This window comes from Condylostylus longicornis, unplaced genomic scaffold, assembly GCF_029603195.1.
Source record: "Condylostylus longicornis isolate FDR11 unplaced genomic scaffold, ASM2960319v2 ptg000084l, whole genome shotgun sequence".
Lineage (NCBI taxonomy): Eukaryota > Metazoa > Arthropoda > Insecta > Diptera > Dolichopodidae > Condylostylus > Condylostylus longicornis.
The window spans coordinates 4,986,886-5,011,846 of record NW_026578052.1 but is presented as its reverse complement, the minus strand read 5'-3'; the positions used below and the strand labels follow the sequence as shown (position 1 = coordinate 5,011,846).

The 24,961-nt window shown below is 24.6% G+C and overlaps 1 protein-coding gene across 1 annotated transcript in view; it reads right to left on the bottom strand.

Annotated features, from left to right (window-relative positions):
* The window catches only part of LOC129613592 (probable serine/threonine-protein kinase fhkB), a 53,457-nt gene that overhangs the window by 4,603 nt on the left and 23,893 nt on the right, over window positions 1–24,961 (bottom strand). The window lies entirely within an intron of this gene.

Genomic DNA, 24,961 nt, shown 5'->3' with positions numbered 1-24,961 from the left:
CTTTGATTTAGCAAAAATTTTAGTGTTTTAAGTACGCTTATCACCATATTCGTTTAAGCCACATTTAAATTTAAATTATAAATTCATAATTAATAAACCAAACATGATCTAATAAATAAACTGATATTTTTAAAAGTATTCAAAATTAATGTAATCCTATTCGTTACTCAATGTGTTAGAAACTAAGAAACATCTTTTAGTTGCGCTTCTCAAATAGTCGAACAAGATTACAAAGTTTTATTAAAGCAAGAAAATTTCATTCTTATTTTCCTATTACTTTATATATTGTATGTATGTATAATATAAATGTAAATGTAATTGATTATAAACCAACACACCAAAATGTATTTTAAAATAACATACATATATTTTCATTAGCAAACAGTAAAAAAAAAAAAAACAAGAAGAAAATGGAATAATTGAATACCTTTAAAAAGATGTTTTTCGTTTTTATTTTCTGTTAGTTTTTAAGGTCCCTAGTCTATATCCCAGTGGTATCGCAATTTTATTATTTTAAAAGGAAGGTAAGCTACAAAAAAAAGCAAAAAAAAATAATCACAACAAATTAGAAACATAACAAATGAAAACTAAATTTGTTTTTATGTACGTGTACCTGTAGAATCTTTGGTATCTACCTACAATATCAAAATGTTAAAATCAAATAAAAAAAAAAAAATAATGTTTTTTTTTTTTAGTTATTTTGAAATCCACAAAATTAAATTCTCAAGGATATTAAAGCGTATCCGTTTTTCAATTTTTTATTTTAATTGAAAGTCCTTAATTAAACAATTTTCAGAAAACGTACTCTGAATAAAAAACAATAACGATAACAAGAAAAACAAAAAAACAAAAGAAAATTACATTGAATTGAATTAAATTGGAAGCTCTTTTAAAATTTATATTCGTAAATTTTCTTGTAATTTTTATCGTTTTCTTGTTTTTCAATAATATTTAAAATTCAAAAAAAAATTATAAAAGAAAAAATGTGAAAATTAAATCTTTTTTTGATTATATTTCAGATTTTCATGGTTTTTTTATTATTCTCGGTTCTATATAAATAATATAAACTGTTAGAAAAGAGTTAGTGTGTTTGGTGGTAAGGTTTTGAACCCTAAACGGAAACAAAGTTATGGTCTTGCTTAAAAAAAATGACCGCGCTAATCTTTATAAGAGATAAACAAAAATTAATTCTTGAATTAAATTTTGTTTCTAATTATATAACTTTTAGTTTTCAGCATAATAAACTAGAGATGAATTATTAAAAAATCTGTTGCTTGAGATGACCTGTAACAAACTCTATTGAATGCATTCAATAATGCAAGCCTCAACTATTGTACATCAGTTTCAATTTATAAAAAAAAAAATTTTAAATTTGTTCAAATTTTTCTTTTTTTTGCATCTTAATTTTATTTTTTTGTTAGCTTGTGCAACTGAAGGCCAAAAATATAATGGAGCTTGAGATCTCTGGAGCTTGAGAAGGTTTTCAATTTATTATGTGTTAATTTTTGAGACATAAGATTCAAGAATAATTAACCTACTATTTTTAAAAGAATTAAAATTAGTTTTTAAGGAAATAAAATTTTAGTTAGAATTAAACAAAAATTAAAAATGGTAGTCTAAAACTATTGAAATCACATGTTTCAATATTTTTCACATATAAAATGAATTTATATAATATTGTGTAAGTTGTTACATACTCTCTATATGAAAAAAAATCGAATGTTATTTTCCTATATTGTCTATTTCTAGTTACATAAAAAATATAATCATCTATTGATAGGTAAGATTATATGGATTAATATGAAAAGAAAATATCCATAAATTTAATATTGCGACTTAAAAAAAATGTTGATATACAATTATAATTCTTTATATTAAAACGTATTTAGTCTACTTTTGTCATCATAAGTGCGTACCCACTTCTTATATTATTGTGTACTTCTTATATAAACGTATACCATATGAAAAAATAGCTCTTGCATGTTATAAATTCAGGTCGAAATTAAGAGAAAATAATGAAATAGAAGAGGTTACAGGCGTGTTTGGTTATTTCAAGAAGTCTAAATTGGTACAAGTGATAAAAAAACTGAGGTTTTAGAAATTTGCTCGAATAGTCACGGCTTTCGAATGATTGCGGTAATAGAGTAATCGAATGCTAAGTGAATGTAAAAAAAAAAAAAATATGAAATTCTTTTTTTAGTAAATAACTATGAAATTTTTTTATTTTACAATTCTAACGGTTACAAGATAAGTTCTAACATATATTTATTATTCCATAAAAAAAATACCTTAAATTAGCGAAAACATCTTTGCATTAAACTACACTCAACTACTTAAATAAAAATTTGTATTAACGAAAACAAGTATTAAAGAACACTTTAGTTTTTATTGTTATTTAGTAAGTACTATTTTCTACAAAACAGAAGAACACATGTCCGAAATTCCTTTACGTATCCTTCCAAAATTTTATTAAAATAAAATTCTTTTTATCATTTTTAATATAACTAATATTGTGTACTTGTGTGCTACATCAGAAGATCCTATATGTATACATAAATATGTTTTGATAACATTATGTAGAGAAATGTAGGAAAAATTAATATTAGAATAGGAGCAGGTTTTAATAATAAACAAAACAATAGACTTACTATATGTATGCAAAAATGTCCTTAATTATATACATATTCATATATGCGAATACGAATTTAAATTTACATACACGTTGGTATATGCAAATTTGTTTGTGTGCATACATAATAACTTTTATTATGTTTTATTATAATATAAGTGAGGTTCTACGTTATATAAATAGAAAATATATAGAATAAAATGAGAAATGGGAACTTTCTTTTGTTATTTTAAATTTTTTTTTTATAAGAAAGGAAAAAAGGGATACTAAAAAAAAACAGAAATGCCTACCCTTTTTTTTAACTTTAATATTTTTAGATGCTTATCCTAGAAAAATATTTTATAGTGGTACTTTGTACGCAACTTGAATTATGCTTGAAACAATTTTTAGATGCTAGAACATAATTTCCGATTTTATTTTGTATATTATATAAGAAAGAGATCGAAAATGCTATTGCATTCAACTTAAGAAATCGAAGTATAGCGTTTATAGCATTTTAGAATTTTTTTTCGAACTCAATGCTTATTTGGAAATTGTTATTCTGAGTTTCTTAAAATCTTCACTATTATACAAAGTCAAATAACCGCACATTGCTGTGGTGAACCATTTCGTTTTATTTTTTTTTTGTTTCTATTATATTGAACTACACATGGAGCAGATTTTAATATTAAATCAGTTTTTAATATGATAGAAACTAGAAGAAAAGCGGGTAAAATTGTTATCACTTAATAAAAATTACAGTTTTAAACTTGCAATTCTCTTTCTTAGAACATAACAACTCGTGTAAATTTCTAATTCTCACAACTTGTGCTCAATCAACACGCGTCACATCAAAACTGCAGTAATAATTAATTGAGCAATTATAACTCATATAAGATGAATTGTATACCTATCAATAATTGTGAATTTGTGTTTTGATTCATAATTTGTAGTTACTGTATCTGGTCTTATAGAATAGCACTCAATTTGTGTTATATTATTAAAAATAACATTTACAAATAACATTTCTATAGATCTAGAATAAAATGTACTTGTGTAGGTATTTCGAAAGTTTTAATAGTGGATATGTTTATAATACTTGAGATGTAAAAAAAAAATACATATATATATATTTTCACTTTTTTTTGTTATTCATTTTTGTTTTTTTTAAATATTCTTAAGAATTTTACATGTCAATATTAAAAAAAATTATGCGATAAAGCAAAGAAAGTAAAAACTTTTATTTTTTTTAAGGAGAAGAAAATGTGATGAAGTAGGTATACATATTATGATAAATATTTACATACACTTAATATAATAATATCTATATGTACATCTGTGTGGTACATGTTAAGTATTATGTAAGCATTCATAAAATGAAAAAGGATGAAAATAGAACATAAATAAGGAAAATAATTTTTGATTGAAGATAAGATTGAAAGCGGGAGGAACAAAAAAATTATCCATCTATACCTATATACATGCATTTAATATGTACATATATATTTTTATTTTACAGTTCAGTTCCCAAATTGATTATGGGTTGTTAGTGTATATATGTACATGCATATAAATTATGGTACGTGGGTAAGATCCTACGTTGAAAAGTATAAAAAGTCAGGTTAAATTTATAAACTATACGAAAAAATGCATATCTTCCAGATATAATTTACATGTTATTAAATTTAAAGAAGTGTAAAATGTTATCCCTAACGATATAATAATTTTGTTATTTTAAATTAAAATTTAATCAAATATTAAAACTAAATATTTTGATTTAAAATTGAAAACTAAAATTTAATTAATTACTCTATGATAAAATAGATCATTAACTCAACAAAATTTTGAAAATTGTCATTTAAAGAGAAAATCTTTAGAAGAGCAAGCTACCACAATACCAAAAACTGGCTTGCAAAAAGCTCGCATATTTCCATTATTTTGTTCTCAAAGTATTTAATAGTGGAATTAATCGATTTATGCAACTACAAATTACCTACAATATTTATTTGTAAACTGTAAATCTATTACATTGCTTTTCCTAATGCTTGTACATCTATTAAATTGCATTTCCTTCTTAAGATCTTAGAGTCAATGTATTAGTATTTTCAATATTCACCCTTCAAAATACCCTTTAGCCTTTTTTTTACTCAACTCTCAAAAACGTTAACGAATGGGAGTCTAAGAATTTTCAGTTTAAATAAATTAATAATTATTTCCAAATTAAACAAAAAATATTTTAAAAATTTAAAATAAAATAATTAGAACTAAAATCCCGTTTAATAAAAAATCTATTGCACAATCATTATTTTGCATCTAATCAAACAATCATTTTATAAATTTAAGCTTCTCGTCTTCTCGTCTGCTTGTTTTCTCGTCTTGTTAATTACCTATTTGGTACTTTATAAGAACTACTTAAAATGTAAAAATTATTCTTAAATATTTTCTTTTTTAAATTTTCAAAACTTTTATTTGAAAACCAAACTAAATTTACGAAAATCTAAATAATACAAAGAATGCAAAAATAAAAACCTTATATAAAAGGAAAGTTTTGCGATTATTTAAAAATTACGTGAAAGAAACATAGAAAATATTATTCAAAAGTTTTTTTAAAACATTCAAAAACTTTATTTAAATTGACTAAATAATTAGGACATTGGATGCGATACAAAATGAATGATAATCTTTTGATGTATTTGCTTTGTTATAAGAAAGATAATAATAATTAATTTTAAGTGACGAGAAAATTTTATAAGCACATTTCTAAGGCAAATTCATCAAAGAAAAAGCGATAAGTTTATTTTTTCTTAAAATATTCTTTTCGTATGTATGTATGTATTTTTTTATGTTTAATAAATATAAATACACAGTAACTTTCCAATAGCCATATTATAAAAATATTTAATTAAAACACAAAATGATCTAAATTCTAGACAGTTAAGGTACTTAGAAAAAAATGCGTGTAGTACCTATAGTAAATTTGGAAATATATTTTTATTTTTCGTTTTACATAATTTTATTTAATTTCTATTATTTAAATACAAAAATTGTTGTCTCAAATATTGCTTATAATAACACGAAGTTGTATGAGAAAGCTTGGGCCTGAAGAAGCTATCTATGAATTAGAAAAATTCAAAAATAGCTTTTTCAACTTTGATTCTTTTTAATTTTTCTTGAATAAAAAAAGAATTAAAAAAATCTTTTCTCTATTTCATTTTTTTTTTGTCCTCACCTGACACTTTTCCTTATTAATCCTTTTCTTTGAAATACAAATGATTTTTATACAAAACGAAAAAAAAAATATTCTTCAATTTCAAATTTTTTTTTGTATTTCTTTAAACTTTTCCTTAAACCATCACTTTTATAAATTACTTTTATGTTGGAGCTGTACAGTAATCTTAAAATCTATTGTTTCTTTTCAATCCAAAAAAAAAAACAAAAGAAAAAACAATTGTATTTCTAATAAAAGAAATGAAAATTACATTTTCTTAGTAAAAATAAAAGGTCAGTTCTTTGTTTCAGGAATTTCTTGAATGTAATTTAAGAGCAAATGTCAGGAACAAGAAGGAATAATGAAGTTCACGGATGTGATCTAATTGCTAAACAATGAATCTTTTTTTTTCTTTTTTGTATTTTATATCTATACTGAGGATAAAATGTTTGGAAATGGAATGTGTATAATTGTGTACATAGGCGTGCATTGTGTTACAAAGTAAAAATGTTGGAATTTTTTAACATCGTAAGGCACAAAAATAATTGAAAAAAAAAGATAAGGAAAAATCAAAGAATTTTATTTTGTCTTATCAAAATTAGGACAAAATAAATTTCATTTGACTTTTTAAAATTAATTCTTTACATAGGTAGGTACTCAGATGATAAATTAAATAAAAGAAAAACAAAATTGTGATTCGGTAACATGAATTCTTTTTAGTCTTCCGGGAGCAAATCACAAATTAAAAATAGTTTGAAATATTGTTGAACAGCAAGAGGTTTATATGTTCTGTCAGTGTAGGGACTAAGAAATAATAATTTATAAAAGAATATTGCTTTAAGTGAACAAAATAAGTTCCACTTTCAATTCTTAATATGGAATTTTCGATAAACGTAACTAAATAAAGGATATTCATATATTCTATGTACTGCTGACAAATGAACGTACAAATATGTGTAGATATATATATATATGTATATATATGTACATACCTACATACTAATAAAAAATTAAGTTCACAATCAAAATTTTATGTTTGAATTTAAAGATACTGTACATATTAATGTTTTTACAGCGAATTCATTTAAAACAAAAATTTCAACGGTACAGGAAAATTTTTATACACTTACCTTACCTGATACGAGTATGCATTGAATGATGCAACGATCCAGTTCCCTCGAATCCAGTTGTCGGTTGCATGGAGCACATATAAATTACAAAGAATCACTTTTATAGCTCGGATCCACTTGCTATAAATTACAAAGAATCACTTTTATAGCTCGGATCCTCTAGTGAAATGCTGCAAGGATCCATCTAGCTCGGATTCTGTAGTGGCCTGTTGCCAAGATCCACCTAGCTCGGATCCTGCGTTGTTTTTTTCACCTATATGGGATCCACTCGTTCTTTGTTGTAGGGATCCACCTAGCTCGGATCCCGTTATTGTAAATTGAAAAAAATCACCTATATGGCTCCTGTAGATGCTTGTTGCAAGGACCCACCTAGCTCGGATCCTGCCGTTGGTCTTTCACCTATCTCGGATATATTTGTTTTGTTGAAGGGATCCACCTAGCTCGGATCCAGTTGTAAATTGTAATAAACCACCTAGCATGAACCCCATCCTTGTTATAAAATGCAGTGATCGATTTAATTAGGATCTCTAAGTTGCATCCAATTAAAAAAAGCAAAGTCCTCAAAGATCGTAATCCAATGTTTGAAAAAATTTTTAAACACACGCCAGCACTCAGCGAAATTTACAGTTAAAATAAAATAGAAGCTTGCTATCAATTTTGCAAGAGCGGTTTGCAAGAGTGTTCGCACAGGCAATTTTACTTTACACTAATTGTCATTCAGATTTTTAAATAGCCAAATAGCTGGTTACAATGACGTAAGCGTTTTTATAACAATTTCATTTTCTAAAATATCTTTGAAAAAGCCACTTTGTTTATTTTTTAATAAAAATTTAAAAACTATTTGTGAAATTTTTTTTTAATTCGCTCCGAATGCCAAAAAAAAGATCTAAATAACTGGTAGAAAATTTATTTCTCAAACCGGTAAACAACAAGCTAGCATATAACATTATGTAAATTTTGAATTTTTAAATTTGCTGAAAAAGTATTTAAATTCATGAATTTTTGATTTATTGAAATTTTAATATAATTCCATTATTGACTTAGTACTGATTCGAATTAAACCCTTTTTAAAATGGTTATCATATCTCTTAGTCGTTAAGCAATTATTAATTTGGATTTGTACTAAAGTTTAAAATATAAATTTATAGTAGTGCGTAAAACGCGTAGGTGCGCATATACGTATAAGGTAAACGATTTAAACACGCTGTAGTCTGACATTTTGTTGTAAAACTTTTTATGTATAATTTACGTAAATATTAAATTTTTTGCTATTCAAAATTTTAAAATTATCTCCAAAACAAATTTATATTTTTAAACTTTAAGTTTGCGCTTTACATAATATGCAAATTAACAATAAGCAGATCAATTTGGCAATAGAAAAAAAAATATGAAAGAAAAAGAAAAAAAGTACTTACGAGTTGTCAAAATCGAAAACTCCAATACGTTGCGTATGCGCATAGCTGATTTAAGTCACTTGACTTCAAATGTGGGGGAATTAGAACACTTTGATACATAATAAAAATATCAAGGCCAGAAACCTTCTTCTTTGTGAATATATATGACAAAAGTGCGAATGATTTTGTAGCAAAATGACATTTCTCAATTATCTTTAAATTCAAAATTCAACTCGAAATTTTAACTACAATATTGATTGAACATATTTTCGATTTTTTGCACATATTTTTGAACGGTCATATCAGACAACATATCTGACAGTCAAAACAGTTTTGACGTGTGTAGCCTGTGTTCTTACCGCCCAGTAGTAAAACTAATTTTCAACAAATTAAAAAATTTTTATTTTAATTTACAGTTTTTTTATTTATAATTTAACTGTCAATATCACAATTTTTTTCGTAATTTGACATTCACAGCTATTATTTTAGCCAACTTTTGTAACTCATTTTGTTACAGTTGTGTAGCTTAAGTTATTTCACTTAATTGTAAAAGCAGAACGAAAGCGGTAACAACAGTAATGACCTACAATTGCAACGGCTGTTGTGAACTCAGTTATTTTCTCGCCGGCGGTTAAATTCGCAGCGGTGATTTTGTTTAATTCTGCCCAGTCCATATAATTGTGTGTATTTTATATGCATTTTAATAACTCGCGCGCGGAAAACCGTTCTTGTTTGATTTTAATTTAGATTTTTTACTACCTACAAATCCATACCTACAAATGTCAAACAATTTAACTGAAATTAAATTAGCTAGCAACAATACCAGCTCAACTAGCAAGAAAACTTTGTTGCCAATAATTTAAGCAAGTAGTTTAACATATTGAAAAATAAGGAAAAAAACATGTAATTTGTTTTAGAAAAAAACAAACAAAGATGTCGTTGCGATTGCTGGTAAATGTTTCACAAACGGACAGGCCAATTTAATACCAAAACGTCAATACGTCAAATAATTTGACATTCAATGAATTGCCTGTATGAACTCGTTATTATTTACTTTTAACCGCTTTTTCAAACTAAGTAAGCTTTATTTTACTATGCAATACATTGAGGAGAGACGCGAATTTTAAAATTTAAAATTTTTTTTCGATTATTGATTGGATTTCGATGCAAGAACTTATTTTAGTGATTGGATGGAGAACAGGTTGATCCGAGCTAGGTGGATCCCTGCAACAGACAACGAGAGGATCCGAGCTAGGTGGATCCTTACAACAGACAACTGCAGGATCAGAGCTAATTATGAATTAACATAGGTGGTTCTTTGGAACTTAAAACAATTTAATGTGAGTTAGCTGGATCCATGAAAAGACAACAAGTGGGTCCGAGCTAGGTGGATCCACGCATCAGAGACAGGAATGGATCCGAACTAGATGGAAAACCAACGAATTGGTGCGAACTCAATGGATGGGCTGGTTTCTTCATACGATGTGTTTCAGGTGAGGTAAGTCCAGAAAAAATTTATAGTTATTTTTGTGGTTTTTTTTTGAATTCTGAAATAATTGATACAGTCACTTAAAAATTGATACAATATCTCCTTAAATTACACATAAGTAAGGAATAACGGTAAAAAAAATAGCTGTAATATTTGGTTTTTAATTGCAATTTGATTTCAATATAAAAAAAACTGTGTTTGAGAAATTTGTGATTTCTGACACCCTATAAATTATAGCATAATATTGTATTGTACAAGGAAGAATGATATGTTAATTTTAAAACTAGAAAAAAAAATGGAATTAAATGAACTGAATTTTATATAGTGCAACATCAAAAATTACTACTTACTTTATATTCAAATCGGGAAATGTAGTGTAACTGTATATGATAAACTCATTTAAGTACATAATACTTAATATAAAAATAAACTCATTTAAGTACATAATACTTAAATGAGTTTAAGCTTTAAAAACAAACTAAATTTTATATTATGGGCAACGAGCCCAGGGCTAATTCGGACGCCATTTTGATTAAGTTCAAAAGAAAATTATTCATAGAGAATTGATTCTAAAATATTGAAAGATTTTTACAATAATTAAAATATTGAATAAGAAATTTCAAAAGCAATTCATTAAAAATTTCTACCCGAGTTTAACAAAAATATTCCGGAAGAAAGTTTTCAAGTTGAATAATATGTATGTATATGTAATATAGAAAATATAATATGTACATATGTACATATATATATTTCTATATTAGAAGTTTTTATTACGTTTTTATTTTCGTTGACTATTATGTTTTGCCCTTCAATTGACCAAAACAACCATATTAAAATGAAAACTATATAAAAATTTTTTGCCAGAGAAAACTAATTTCAATGAAAAGTGGTTTCAAACGAAAAATGTATTAAATCTAAACTAAAGGAGAACTAGCAGTATGTTTTCAAGTAATTAAGTTTATGTAGCGTAAAATTTAAATTCTGTGTCAAAAAAAAATATGAAAGTGGAAAATATTTTTTAAATTTTTGGACCATAAAAGTCTTTCATTACTTTTCTTTGAAATAAAAGGCAAATTTTTTTCCTCACTGTTTTATCTATGTACATATTGTATTTGTTTTCTACTTTTGCTTAGGAATGAGATGGAATTTTTATTTTTATTTTTTTTTTTTTTTTTTCTAAAAATGCTACTCAGTCTTATTTATGAAGGAAAAATTTTCGCTTTTATAAAAAACAGTATTATCTCCTTCTTCATTGTGCACAGGTGACAATTCATCATTTCAAATGTTATCATTTAGCAGTCACGATAGGTGAAACAATCATTATTCTTTTCATGATTTCCTTTCTGAAAGAAACACCATATGTTACTAAATTATACTTTGGTCGAAATATAAGAAAAAAGTTTTTTAAAGGAATCGAAAATTTCTGATAAACGTATATGCTTCGTATTTGGGACTCTTTCGTATAATGAACTATTTGTGTGAAATTTTTTGATCATGAAAGAATAAATTTGGGTATTAGCTAGGGGATAAGCAGAGCTCTTTCAAATGTTATGTACGTTTTTAACTTTATTGTGGGCTATATTATATTTACTATTTTTTTACTTCAACATTTAAAACTCATATTCGATATTGATTAAATTATTTTATATTTTTATTATTTCAAGTGCTATTTTATAGTGCTCTTAAATTTTGTTCAAATAATTAATGTGGGTTCAACTAGTTCATTTACTGATAGAATTAAAAATTTTACTAATTACTATAAATAATGTTACACAATACTTTAAAATTGTTAAGGAATAAAAAGATTCATATAAGTATACAAACAAAATAACATTTAATCCTTTTTTAACAAAGAAAAAAAAAATAGTACTCGTATTACAAGGCTTCATACTAATTTTCCAGGAAAATCTTGAAAATTTCATTGATTCTTTGTTCGTTGAACAATAATTAATTAGATACTGTTTATCTGCACACGTTTATTTTATTCTTTTAAGTTCATTTTTGTTTTTTTTTAACTTTTAATCTTGATTCGAATTGATTTGTGCTCACTGATCACATCAATTTTTTTAATGTGTTGAACTTAATTTAAAAAGTTTATAAATTTTAGTGTAATTTTTTAATTTAGTGTAATGTGAATAAATGTTTAAAAACAAAACTTGAAATATAATTATAGCAATTTAATTACTTAAAATTAGAAATTTTATTTAAGTTAGCTAACGTTATTAGGATAGTAGGTATATAAAACCAAATGGGGGAGTTTTGAATTATTCATGTATAGTAGTATTGTGTCTTTGCATATTCAAAAATATTTTCCCAACAACAAAGTGTCTCACATACAATCATAAAATTATAGTACATAATTAATTCCGAATAGATTAAGTCCGTTAGCAATATGAAAAAATAATTTTGTTTAGAAATTTTCCAAAGAAAGTTTTTAAAGACTAACATGTTCTTAATTTTATGCAAAAGATTTAAAGTTATATTTTATTAAATCAATTCTTTTATAGGTACATAACAAAATAAATAAAGCAAAAAAAAATTTTTTTCATCAAATAATTTCATCAACATTTATATTTATAACGGTAGAGGACGAAAATATTGTAATTCTTTGATCCTTTGACCTTAAATCCGTAAATCTGTATGTACATCTATGTTTTACTACGGATCTATTATTATATTAGTTATCCTAGCTAGATGAATTAAATACATATGTGAATTCTACATGTACGAGGTTTAACTTAAAAGTAGGATATTAATTTTTACAAATTTACATTTACATTTTGTATTTATAATTTAATATGAGTTTATCGAAATATTTTGAATAAACAGTGTATAATAAAGTTAAATAAGAGTTATGTAAAAACTAAAGTTACATAAAAGATGAACGAAGTTTCATTATATAGATTTCAAAATCTTCTATTTCTGACAATGTGTATTTCTCTTACAAAATTGTGTGTACATTTGATGATCACTTAAAATTTATTAGTTTTTTAATAAATTAACTTTATAAAGTTTGAATTCAATTGAAGAGGAATTTAAACTCGAAGAACAAGTAACTATATAAATTAATAATATTATAAAATTAAGAAAATATTTTGATCAAATCAGTAGTTGAAGGAAATTGAAGGAAAAATTTAATAACAATTTTATTTATTCAAAGAAATAGCAACATGAATTATAATTTACAGCATATTAACATAAATTTCTATATTTTTATTCTCATTTGTTCTATAAATTATTGATTTTATCTCGTTTGCTAAAATATTTCATCGTCTAACTCTAAATGTCTAAAATTTTTGTTTTAACTCAATTCCATTACTAAAACTAATAAAAATGAAAGTATAAATTATTCTATATAATATTAAGAGCCTTGTGGTTACATATCCAAAATTTATTTCTTTTCAATTTTATACAATATAGAAAAGCTTTGGCTCTTTAAGACTATGAAAGCACAAATTTATTCCTAATATATAAAAACATTTAAATCGATATATGTATGTACGTTCATTTATACATAATTTTTTTTTATTTTAGGTTTCTTTATTTCATAGTTTCCTTATATTTAATTTTCTGTTTATTTTTGTTCTTTTCTTTAGTAAAATGGCAACAAAATTTTATATAAATGAAATACAAAATCAAAAAAAGAAACGCCTGGTATATAGAAATAAATTGAAAATTTTGCAAGTATGATGTGATATAGAGACTGAACGTATAGTTTAAAATAAAACCGGAAAAATCATTTTGGCAATTTATTTTTACGTAATATGAATTTTGTATTGATCTTTTTATTTAAAGTACACGTGCAGTTGTATACTCATATACATACATTACTGAATTCATTAAATATACAGATATAGCTTATTTTTTTGGCAATAGTTGAATATATTGAGTAAATAATAAAATTATACTAGAAAATTAATTGAAATATGTTATCGGAATATTTAAGAAAAAGAAAAATAATTGCTTCTATGAAGCGCCAATAACCATTATAAAAATTGTAATCACCATGGCTTTTTTTTAGAAAATTTTTTGAAATTTTCATGCAAATTTTCGGAATCAGAATGTATTTCGTTATATTATTTTCAAAGATTTTCATAAAAAGGCATGATTTTATGAAAACTTTGGTAGGTTCATTTTTACAAAATGGACAGAAAATAGAATGAACAAGTAATGGTGTCGTATTACTTATAAGAATGTTATGCGCTTCCATAACAGAAATAAATTTATTTTCAGTCTCCTCCAGAGCGGTGGGAGGAAACTGAAATTGTCCTGAAGACTCAAAAAATTAGATAGACGTAACTGGATAACATTGTGTCAGGAATAGAAACTGTTCCATGATTTGTATGCTTAACTATTATAAATGCTTATAAATTTAACGAAATTTCGTTCTTTCAAATTTAGATAAAATTATTGATTGTACAGGTGTAAAACAAATACGAACTTTGTACTCATTTTGTGTTTTTATATTTTTTTTTTTCATTTTCCTTTCACCTTAATAATCGAAATATATAAGAGAAAATATAATAATGAAGAAAGAGATAAGAAAATATGTACAAGAAAAATCACAAATTGATTTTCCAATGATGATGACGTTGGTATATTGTGTTGTCAAATAAAAGAAGAGAAAAATTTATCAAAGATTCTCTTTTTACATTTTTATTTTATGCCTGTTTGTTTTGTTTACTAATGTTGGGTAATTTATCTTTTTTGATATTTCCCAAGTTAGTAAGAAGGGGCAATCTATATACTAAAACAAGATAAAAAGAAAATTCTAAACAAAAAAATGAAAGAAAAAAGAAAATATAAAAATGTTGATGAACATTACGTGTAAATTATATCGATAATTTTATGGGTTTGGAAGCTTATAAAATACGTGTTTAATATGCTGTTTTTGAACTTCACAATGCTAATAAAATTTTATTTATACTTTAATTTACTTACCACAAAAAAAAATTTTTTTTTCTTTCACTTCAATGTTTTTTAGAGCTTAAAGTGTATTTGTTTGTGATTATTAGGAAAGATATTATGGTTATGATTGAAGTTTGAATGAGGTAAAATTTTCTCCATCTCAACATTGTCATAGCCTTGTACAAAACAGTATTGCACCCAGTTCCATTAAATTTGTAGATTTTATTGCATTCCTGTATAGTAATTGTAATCTTACTTTTTGGAAATCGAAAGAGAAAGATTGTTTTGTTAGTTTTGATAAAAGTTATTGTAAAAAAGGATAGCTGAAAAAATTGTGATTGTTGACAAAACAACCAAAATATTATTTCAAATTTTATATTATCCTTGCAAAAATAGCAAACAAAATTCCAAATGTTCTTTCATTCAATTCTAATCCCATGCGCTTGTTTTTAACCTTTAAAAATTAATATTGAAATATGTAGCAAATAAAGCTTTGAATCCAATACTAATAACCTAGAAAACAAACAAACTATCGGTGTTTGTGTAAGACCTTTACCACACTTTGAAACAAGGATACTAAAAAAAAAAAAACAAAATAATTTAATAAAAAAGCAGCAAAACCTGTCAACGAATGTTTCATTTAAGAAAATATTTTCAAAACAAACTTTTTTTTTCGTATAAATTTTCTCTTATTATTCAGAATTCATTTTGATTTATTATTCAGAATAAATAAAATATGTATGTACTTTTAAATAGGAGAGAATGAATAGGCGAACAAAATGATATAACAATTTAATATTGTTGTCTCTTTGTTCTTTAAACTTTATTAGTTTTCTTCCTATTCCCAACAAAAATTTTATTACTTTAACTTAAAAGGAATGTTATTTTTCCTTTGGAAAACTTATGTACATACATTCATTTGTATGCGTGCGGAAAAACTAAAATTACAAAGAAAAAATGTATATGTATATATGTAGGTATTCCACGGTATATAATAAATACAAATGTAGTTAAAATAGTAAGGAATATTTTTACATGGTTTTTTTCTATGGTTCTTTCTAATTTTTTATACACTTGATGTGCAGATGATGGAAACAATTTCGAAGTAATGGCAAGGTGACACTTAAAAAATTTCGTTTTTGTTTTTAATAATTGAGTTTCATCCTATTTCAATAACACTTTAAAATCGAATAACTATGTTTAATTAACGAGTAAAGTTGAAAATTTGATTACCGAATAAGAAGAATTTTTAAAAATAAATACATTGGGGGTGAAAACAGATTTTCGTTGAATTATTGACCTTCATATACTGAAAAAAAACGGATTAGAATTATGTGAGAATAATCTCCTTGTCAGTAAATTAATTTTTTACGGAAAGACTACCCAAAATTTGTTTAATTTTTTTTTTTAAAGTAAGATACTCTATTGTTTCTTGTATAGTCAAGTATTTATGTAACTAATTGAATGGAAATCAAATAAGCAATTATTTTGAGCTTAAGAGTAATTAAAATTCAATTTTCATGCTTTAAAAATTGAAAATTTTTTAGCATAATTTAATTATATTAGATACAAAATATTTATAAGTGAGTTTAAAAATTTTGATAGCGTTAGTACAATGTGAGATACTGTAAAATTGTAAGTTATTATTCTTGTAACACAGAAGTATGTAATATAACTACAGTGCTGCCATAACACAACCACATGATTTTTTCAAGAACTACAACACATAAAAAACAATATTAAATAATTTTAAAAAGTATTTTCATTTGAAATTTTATCGCCCAGAATCATATGCAATAAAACTGAAGTTATGAGGAAACCATTTCAAAATAAGTTACAACTAGCTATTAAGATAGTATACACACAAACACATTTTTTGACCTTATATTATTTTTTAATATTGTAATAGATGGCACATGGCACGAATAAAAAATATCCCTAAAAAAAGTAATAAAAGAGATTTTATTTCTTTTAATATGATATTTGGGCTAACATTTTAAAATATTTTCCTTGTGAATGCCTTCTGTGTATATCGGAAATAAAGATTGAATATTTTTTTAACTTCCTGTATCTAAGAAAAAAAAAAACGAATCTAAGGCTCGTACTATTATAGTGCCGCCGTCTAGGTGGAGGAGGATTTTCATTTTTATGAATTTGTTGTAATAACAAGAATTTTCTTTGTAAAAATAACTTTTGTGTTTTTTTTTTCATTTCTCTTTTATTTTCATTTTTATACTGAAAAAAGCCTGTAGAAATTTATTGTTTTGGATTTATTTTTGAGCCATACGAAAACTTTAAAGATTTCGTTTCTTTTTTTTATTTGAAGCGTTTGCTTATTGTTGTTGTTCTAAGTGCTGAACAGCCGGAAAAAATCTTCAATGTATATTGAAATAAAATACACAAAAAATAAAAAGAGAAAAATCACAAAACCCAGAAATAAAGGAGCAAAAGAAACACAGTTTTTCTTCCTTTACATCAATTTCTCCTTACTCTCACTCTTTTAATTCTACAATTTTTTTTAATTTATCCAATTTCTTTGATTTTTTTTTTGTTGAAAAAATTTCTTTTCTACTTGTTTTTATGATTTCTCTTCATTGTTATAAATTTAAGTGGTAAAAAGAGCGTAAAAATGCTTTTGGCGTCATCTTCATCTTTCACTCTTCTTTGAATAAGAGTATTGTTTTTTCTTTTGTTCTTGATTTCTTTCTAGTTGCTAGATTGTTTGTTATTGATGTTTTTTCTCTGGTTTCGAAAAAAAAAATATAATAACAGAGAGTAGTTATGGCAGAGGCTATACTCGTATATTATTATTTTAGTATTTCAAAATTTCATTAGAAAAAAAAAAAAAAATTTGTTTTAAAAGTCTTAAATTTTGAATATTTGAATACTTGAAGAAAGTAACAACAGTAAAGTTGGATTAAACCAATGGTTTTGTAAAGTAGCACTTTTCCGTTCAACTGCTTTTATAAACAGTCTTACAATATTACATTTTTTTAAGTTATTTTCATTGATATACATACTAAAATATTTTATAATTGCATATCGGATTAGATAAAAAGAAAATAAAATTGAATGAGGTGTTAATATAATCGCCTAATTTAAAGGCGTACTTGTGTGAGCTAAGATAGCTATATATTTGATAATATTAAATATTTAAATTTTTTGATGACAGCGTTTACAGTTGACTTTTTGCGTTTATAGAAATTTGAAAAAGTTTTAAGTTTCGGAAACATATGGTGTCGAAAATTTAAATTTTACAAATTTCGATGGATGATAACTTTAGAGCGGGGTTGAGACGGAAAAAATTTTCTTCTACATGGTTTTGTTATATTAATCAATAAAACAATTACCTCTTTAAGAATTTTACTGAATATAGCATTTAGAGGTGGAGATAGATCCAAAAGACGGACGGAGAGGTATTAAGCATTTTTTTTCAACATTGTTTTGAAAATGCTAAAAGGAATAGAAATGAAAATAACTAAAAACTTTGGAAATATAATAAGTCAATTTTTTTTCTTTTTTGTTAAGCATAAAATTTAATCCAGAACTTTTTCTTTTAAAGCATTGATTATTATTTTTATTTCAAAATAAGTACCAACAATATAATAAGTTAAAAACAAAAAGTATAAAAAATAATTTTAAATTGATTGCTCTTTTTCTCTCTCTTTCATACAATATAAGTTAATGTGATTATATTTTATCAATTGACATAAAAAATTAATATTCCATTTTCGGGTCAAGTATAACAGAAATTTAAGGAGAAACAATCCAGTGATAAAATACTTAAATTTTTTTGCTCATTTCAAACTTCTTCATTGTAAATTTTTTTCTAGTGTTGCCTTAGATGAAAAATATTAAAATTTTAGAGATGTTATAGTCAATTTTGTGATATAAAGACGCTTTAAATATACCTTGTTTCATTTAAAAAGCATTTTATTTGATAAAAGGTAAAGCATCTACAGTTTCATCCGTCATTTCTTGCATTTTTTTTTTCAACAGAATGCTGATTGTTATAATCAATATTTTGCCTTATGATAATTAGGCAAAGCGCTAAGTCAAATTAGTAATTATTTTAAAAAATTAAAATTTTTCCATAATTGAATTTGCTCTAGTATTTTGAAAAAAATTTTATGATAAATTTATTTTTCATAGAAAGAAATTTTTTTATAAAATTTTGTTTTTTCTATGAGATCGCTAATTGGCAGCCATAATACATGTATAATAAATAAAAAATTATTTACACCATTTTGATTTTCATCATTTAATTTGCCGTTTTAAATTTCATTAATTTCAATTCAACGCAAAAAACAAAATTGTACGTACTAAAAAACGATTTTTTTTTCAATTTACTTACGTCCTTTATAAATGCATTGTACTTTTTTACAAGTTATTTTTTTTCGGCCAAATCATCATTGCAAATTAAATCCTGAGTTAAAAAGCCAAAAAAAAATTAAACAAGTGTGACCCAATTATCCAAATTTCGCCTAATTACAATGCTGAAACAATTCATTTTAATATTTTTGTTTACCGAAATACGAGTAATAAATTTATTTATATGTCAAAATGTGTATATGTATATCTATATAACAAAATTTTTTGTAAATAGTTTTTATTTTTACTACATAAAAATGTATATAAATATTTTACGATGTCTATGGTTATTGCCGTATTTTAAAACATTAAATAAAATTTATTTTTTAAGAGTTGTTGCAACATAACTGTTGACATTTTTTTCTCCACGTACTTTCGGCATGTAATACGACATTTAGTAGTACTAAGCTTTGTAGAAGCAGTTTTAAAATAAGTTAAATCTTAAATTTAACTATACTACAATATTTTGTGATTAAAGATAAAGTTCTCCGAGGACATTCAAATTAAAAGATTATGATTTTTAGTAGAAGAAAAATTAAAACTCAAAGATTAAAAATATTGATGGAAAATAAAATAGAAGTTACATATTTCCGAAAAGTGAAAATGTTGATAATTTTGGTATCTTACATGTACTCGTAAATCTCATTAAAACTTTGCGCCGATGAAATCTGAAATATCTGACGTATCTGAAAATAATTTCAAATGACAAATCAAAAAAATATTTTATGGTTACGAAAGTATAAAGGAAATTGCTTAATATTATAACCAGAAATAAATGATGACCCATGTTATTTTTGGAGCATTGCAGTTAAATAGCTCAGAACATTATCTACAAATAGCCAAATGTCAATAAAATAATAGCTGGATTGAAAGTAAGCAGCCTAGTTCGATTTAAAGTAATACATTGAGTTGTGCGTCTGTAGTTGTTTTAGTAGATAGATGTCTAGATATCAAGCTATTGGTGAGACGGTTAGGTGTGAATTTACTTCAGTCTCTATGTGAATTTTAACATACGCGTCCACGTACTCGCAAGAAATTCTTCTAAACTTCATTTTCAGAATGAAGTGTTACGTTTGAGTTATCTGTAAATGAAGCTAATTGATTCTCAAATGATGCAAAATACTTCTCTATTATATTCTTATAACATGTTGTGCATGTCACTTGAAAGTTGACAAAAATTATAAGTTGACACTTAATTCGTTATATGATATACCCTTATGAAGTACAAAATTCGAAAGAATTTCATATAAAAATTTTTTACCTACAAATTTTATTTATAAATTGAAAAAAAAAAATTTACTGCAAATTTTGTATTTCTAATGACATGAAACATCTTTTTTCAACAAGTTCTTATTCGCGGAGTTTTCACAATTTTGTTTTTTTTTTTTGAAAATTCGCAAATTTTATTCTTGAACAAAACTTTGTAGATTAAAAGTCTAAAAATATGTACATGCATAAATAATATTATTTCATGAATTTTCTTAGAAAATTTTGAAAAAAAATAATTTTCAAATGTTTTTTTTAATTCCGGCTAAATTGAGAAGTAACGAGATCTAGAATAAAAAAAAATTAAAAAATATTAAAAAATTGCTAAGAAAGTATGTAATTTTCTTTTCAGTTATTTCTGTCTTTTAATTTTCACTTTAAAAAAATTTCTGTTTTATACAATTTCATTTAAGATCAAATTCCCAAAAGTAACATAGAAACAGATAGAGAATTTTAAATTCATACATACAACGTATATTTAGATGCCCAGTGAAAGGCTCAACAATATTATTTTCTGTTTCATTTAAAAATAAAATCCAATTAATGATTAGAAAAAGTGTGTTTTATCTTACAGTAGAAATTTTATTTATAAAAACCATGTAAACATAAGTAGAAACATTAAAACTGTATACATAGACCTCAAGGTACCAACATTGGTTAGTGAAGGAGACCACTCTGATGGTGAATAAAAAAGTTGAAAGATAATGCAATCAAATTATAAATTCATTTTAATTTTTCACTCACAATTTTTTTTTAAGTTCGTAATAATATTGTGTAAGTTTAATATAATATAGGCGTAACCATATACACCATAATATTATGTACTCGTAGCTATTTTGAAAAGTAACATTTTTGCATAGACGGTTTTCAGCCAGTCTTGCTTGTAGTTACTTGCTTAGGCAAAAACTAGTCAATCTTACTGAAATGTTATGGAAGTTGAGATTATTAATTAAATTTCGGAAAAACTGAAAATTTTTATGTAAACTTATAAATGTTTGCAATATTTAAGAAAACTCGAATTACTGTATTTGTTCACCTATTAACTCTGTTCTCAAATATAAAGTTTTAAAAAAATATATTTGCAACGCAATTTATTTTACTCAATCATATCACTTAGTTTAGGTTGCTGAATTCAGGTTCAAGCACTATGCGCTTGAATTCTTCCGAACTCCACATAATTGTAGCAATTGGCTGAAACGGACAAAACAATGTATAGAAGCAAGACAATATTCTGTTTAAAATAAAAATTTTTCTAAGAAAGTTTAAAGAAATTCTATGTCACGAACTTGTAATTGAATACGCACTGTTGCTGAATGAATGTGTTTTCCTTTTTGTATGCAAATTTTATGATTTTTGGTATTGTTAAGAAGTTCATAAATTAAGCATACAGTGAAATTACCTAGTAAATTGAATACATATATTTTTATTATATACAATTTACTGGATATTAAATATTTTTATCAATAGAAAATGTATTGAATATACAAAATAAGGAAGTAATGTCGTTTGTAAAGTAATATTTGCAAACACTCTAAGAATACAACTCGAATTAATATAATGTTATATAATGGGCAAGATCTATCTAAATATAATGTAAATAATGTATTTAATAAGTCCTTTTCTAATAACTTAAATTTAGTCTTCATTACAGAATTACATTAAAATATTCTTAAAAACTATAAGACTTCTCAAATTGTATGCCTTTTAATATTTTAAAGAAACAACTAACGTGCTGAATTGAACAAATAAATTTTTCTCTTTCATAAAAGAACAACTCAACTATACTTAGAATAGATATGTATTGTTTAGTAAAAACTAAAGGTAAAATGTATAGAAACTTAATAAGATGAAAGAAGATCACAACAAAAATAAGAAAACAGAAAAATAATATAAATTTTTAGAGCTGACAAGGAAACAGAGAGAAAGAAAAACTAAACTAACAAGAAGTACAAAGTAAAAGGAACAGAAATGAAATGGAAACTTCCTTATAAAAGTCCAAATGAAAGAAAGAAAGATATTAAAAATAAAATCTCCTGTGTTTCAAGGACCATGAAAGAATAATGAAAATTAAAATTCTTATATAACTAGTATGTATTTAGATATATTATTTTGTTTAAATATGTAGGTATATTTATGATATCTTATATAATTTGTGTATAAAGAACAGTACAAACTAAAAGAAAGTAAAACAACGTAATACCTCAAATTCCAGTTGAATGCCAGGATTAAGTTGTATTTAGTATTTTCTGATATTGTAAGGTTTTTTTTTTTTGCCTTCTTTGTTATTTTTTCTTTCATTAAAAGATTATCATTACTCTTATTTCGCTCGCCATTTCATTTAGAAACAATCTTAAACAAAATATCTAAATTAAATACTTTCATTATGTTGAGCCTTTCATTTAATGTAATTTTATCTACATTCTATAGAAAAAATGAACATGAACTAGTAAAATATATGTATATGTACTTAGTAAATTCAACATTTCCTAACTTATGTAAAATTTTATTTAATACATTATTATATTTTGACTTCGGGCAGGTCACTATTCTTTAATAAAGAAATATAAAACATTTAATGTAATTTTATCTACATTCTATAGAAAAAATGAACATGAACTAGTAAAATATATGTATATGTACTTAGTAAATTCAACATTTCCTAACTTATGTAAAATTTTATTTAATACATTATTATATTTTGACTTCGGGCAGGTCACTATTCTTTAATAAAGAAATATAACGCATTAGAATATCATTTTACTAAAACAGAAAAAGGAAAAATTGTGAATAATACACAAAAGAATGCAATGTTAGTAACAAAGGGTATTGTTATATTAAGTATAATATTCATTTAAATTAAGGTAAGATTGTAAAGTAAGATTGTAAGGTAGATTGCGAAGAGGAGTGTAAAACAATAATTTTACATTTCGAAAACAAGAATTTCATAATTATGTAAAAGGTGTTGATTTTGTATCTTAATTTATGGTGCAGTTAATTTTATGTTTTATTAGAGGCTTATAACGAATTTTTCCTAACAAAAATTTTTATTAAAATATTCTTAAATTGTAAAAATGTCTATAACAGGAAAATATAAATTTTTGATTAATAACTTGCTTACAAGTCAATCTGAATCTTGGACATTCTTATCTTGAAAATTCTACTACTCCAATGACAGAACCTTAATAACATTCAATAATTTTCAGTGATCTAAAGAAATTCAGATCGAGATTCTAATATTATTTCATATTTTGTCCAAATAGAACTGTCATACTTAAAATTTTTTTTTCATCATTGTCCATTTGATGAACTAATTTTGTAACGTACATTATAGATATTAATTAAATTCAATTACAATCGCAAACTGAATATTCTACCAAATAGCCGCAATACTTGTGAATTTTTATTCAAAGGATATTTCAAAGACAAATCACTTCTCGAACGACACAGCCTAATATCTATGTAATCTAATCATGGATAATATTAAATTTTAAGAACCCTTTTTTTTTTTCTTTATAATGGATTTTTTATAACAATTATCCGCCTTATATAACATTTCTTTCAATAAAAATAATCATAATAATTTCGTTTTAATATAAAAAGCACTCATTTGTGCATTTCTTTTTATACATACTTTAAAACCCCATCATCCCAAAACGAATAAGGTCATTACAAAATAAAAGTAATATATTAACTAACCATTGAGGTTAACATTAAAGTGATGTAATTAAATAAATTATATGAGTAATCACATTTTCATTTTCTTGGCATTTAATATTAAACGCTAACGACTACTTTACTGTTCTATGTATAGCTGCTTATATGCACGATATGTTGATATTTTTAAGATATAAACGAAGGTGGTTGGGTGAAATAATAACAAAATCTTACAACTATGTTTAATGTATTGTACACAATGTTAAGATGTTAAGTATACACTCTATACCAAACCATAATAACATGTAAGTAGATGTGCTATAAAAACATTATTGCGTAAATATTTATGTACACTTACTTTTTATGAATATTTGTTTCAAGAATACTTTATACTTAGTTGTTTTTATTTTGAAATGGGGGTAAAATAGAGTTGATCTTAGTTACTTTAGGATATGTTATTATAAAGTTTGAAAAGGAAAAATATATTTTTTTTAAGAGTTTCCTAAAAGAAAATAGATTAAAAATTTTGCTATAAACGGTGAAATATAAAATTGGAAGATGTAGTTTTATAGTAACTTTTTTAATTACTAAAATGGTTTTTGATATTAAAATTAACTTTGTTAAATTTTGTTGTGTATCCGAAGGTTTAAGTTCCCTTAATACTCTGTGTATGAATTCTCATTAAAGATGAATGTACTGCAGTGCGGTGTTTAGAAGAATAAGTAGTCACAAATAGCTGGTTTTGAGCGAGAATTTTATAAAATATTACATACGTAGTGCTCATCTATGTAATATTTTATATTATTAATATAAAATAATATTTTATTTTATATTATGTGAATATTCTTAAACCCTGCAAATTAAACGACAATGCAGAGTAATATTCTTTGAATCCATAACTTAAACGAATAAGAATGTATGCATGAAAATAAC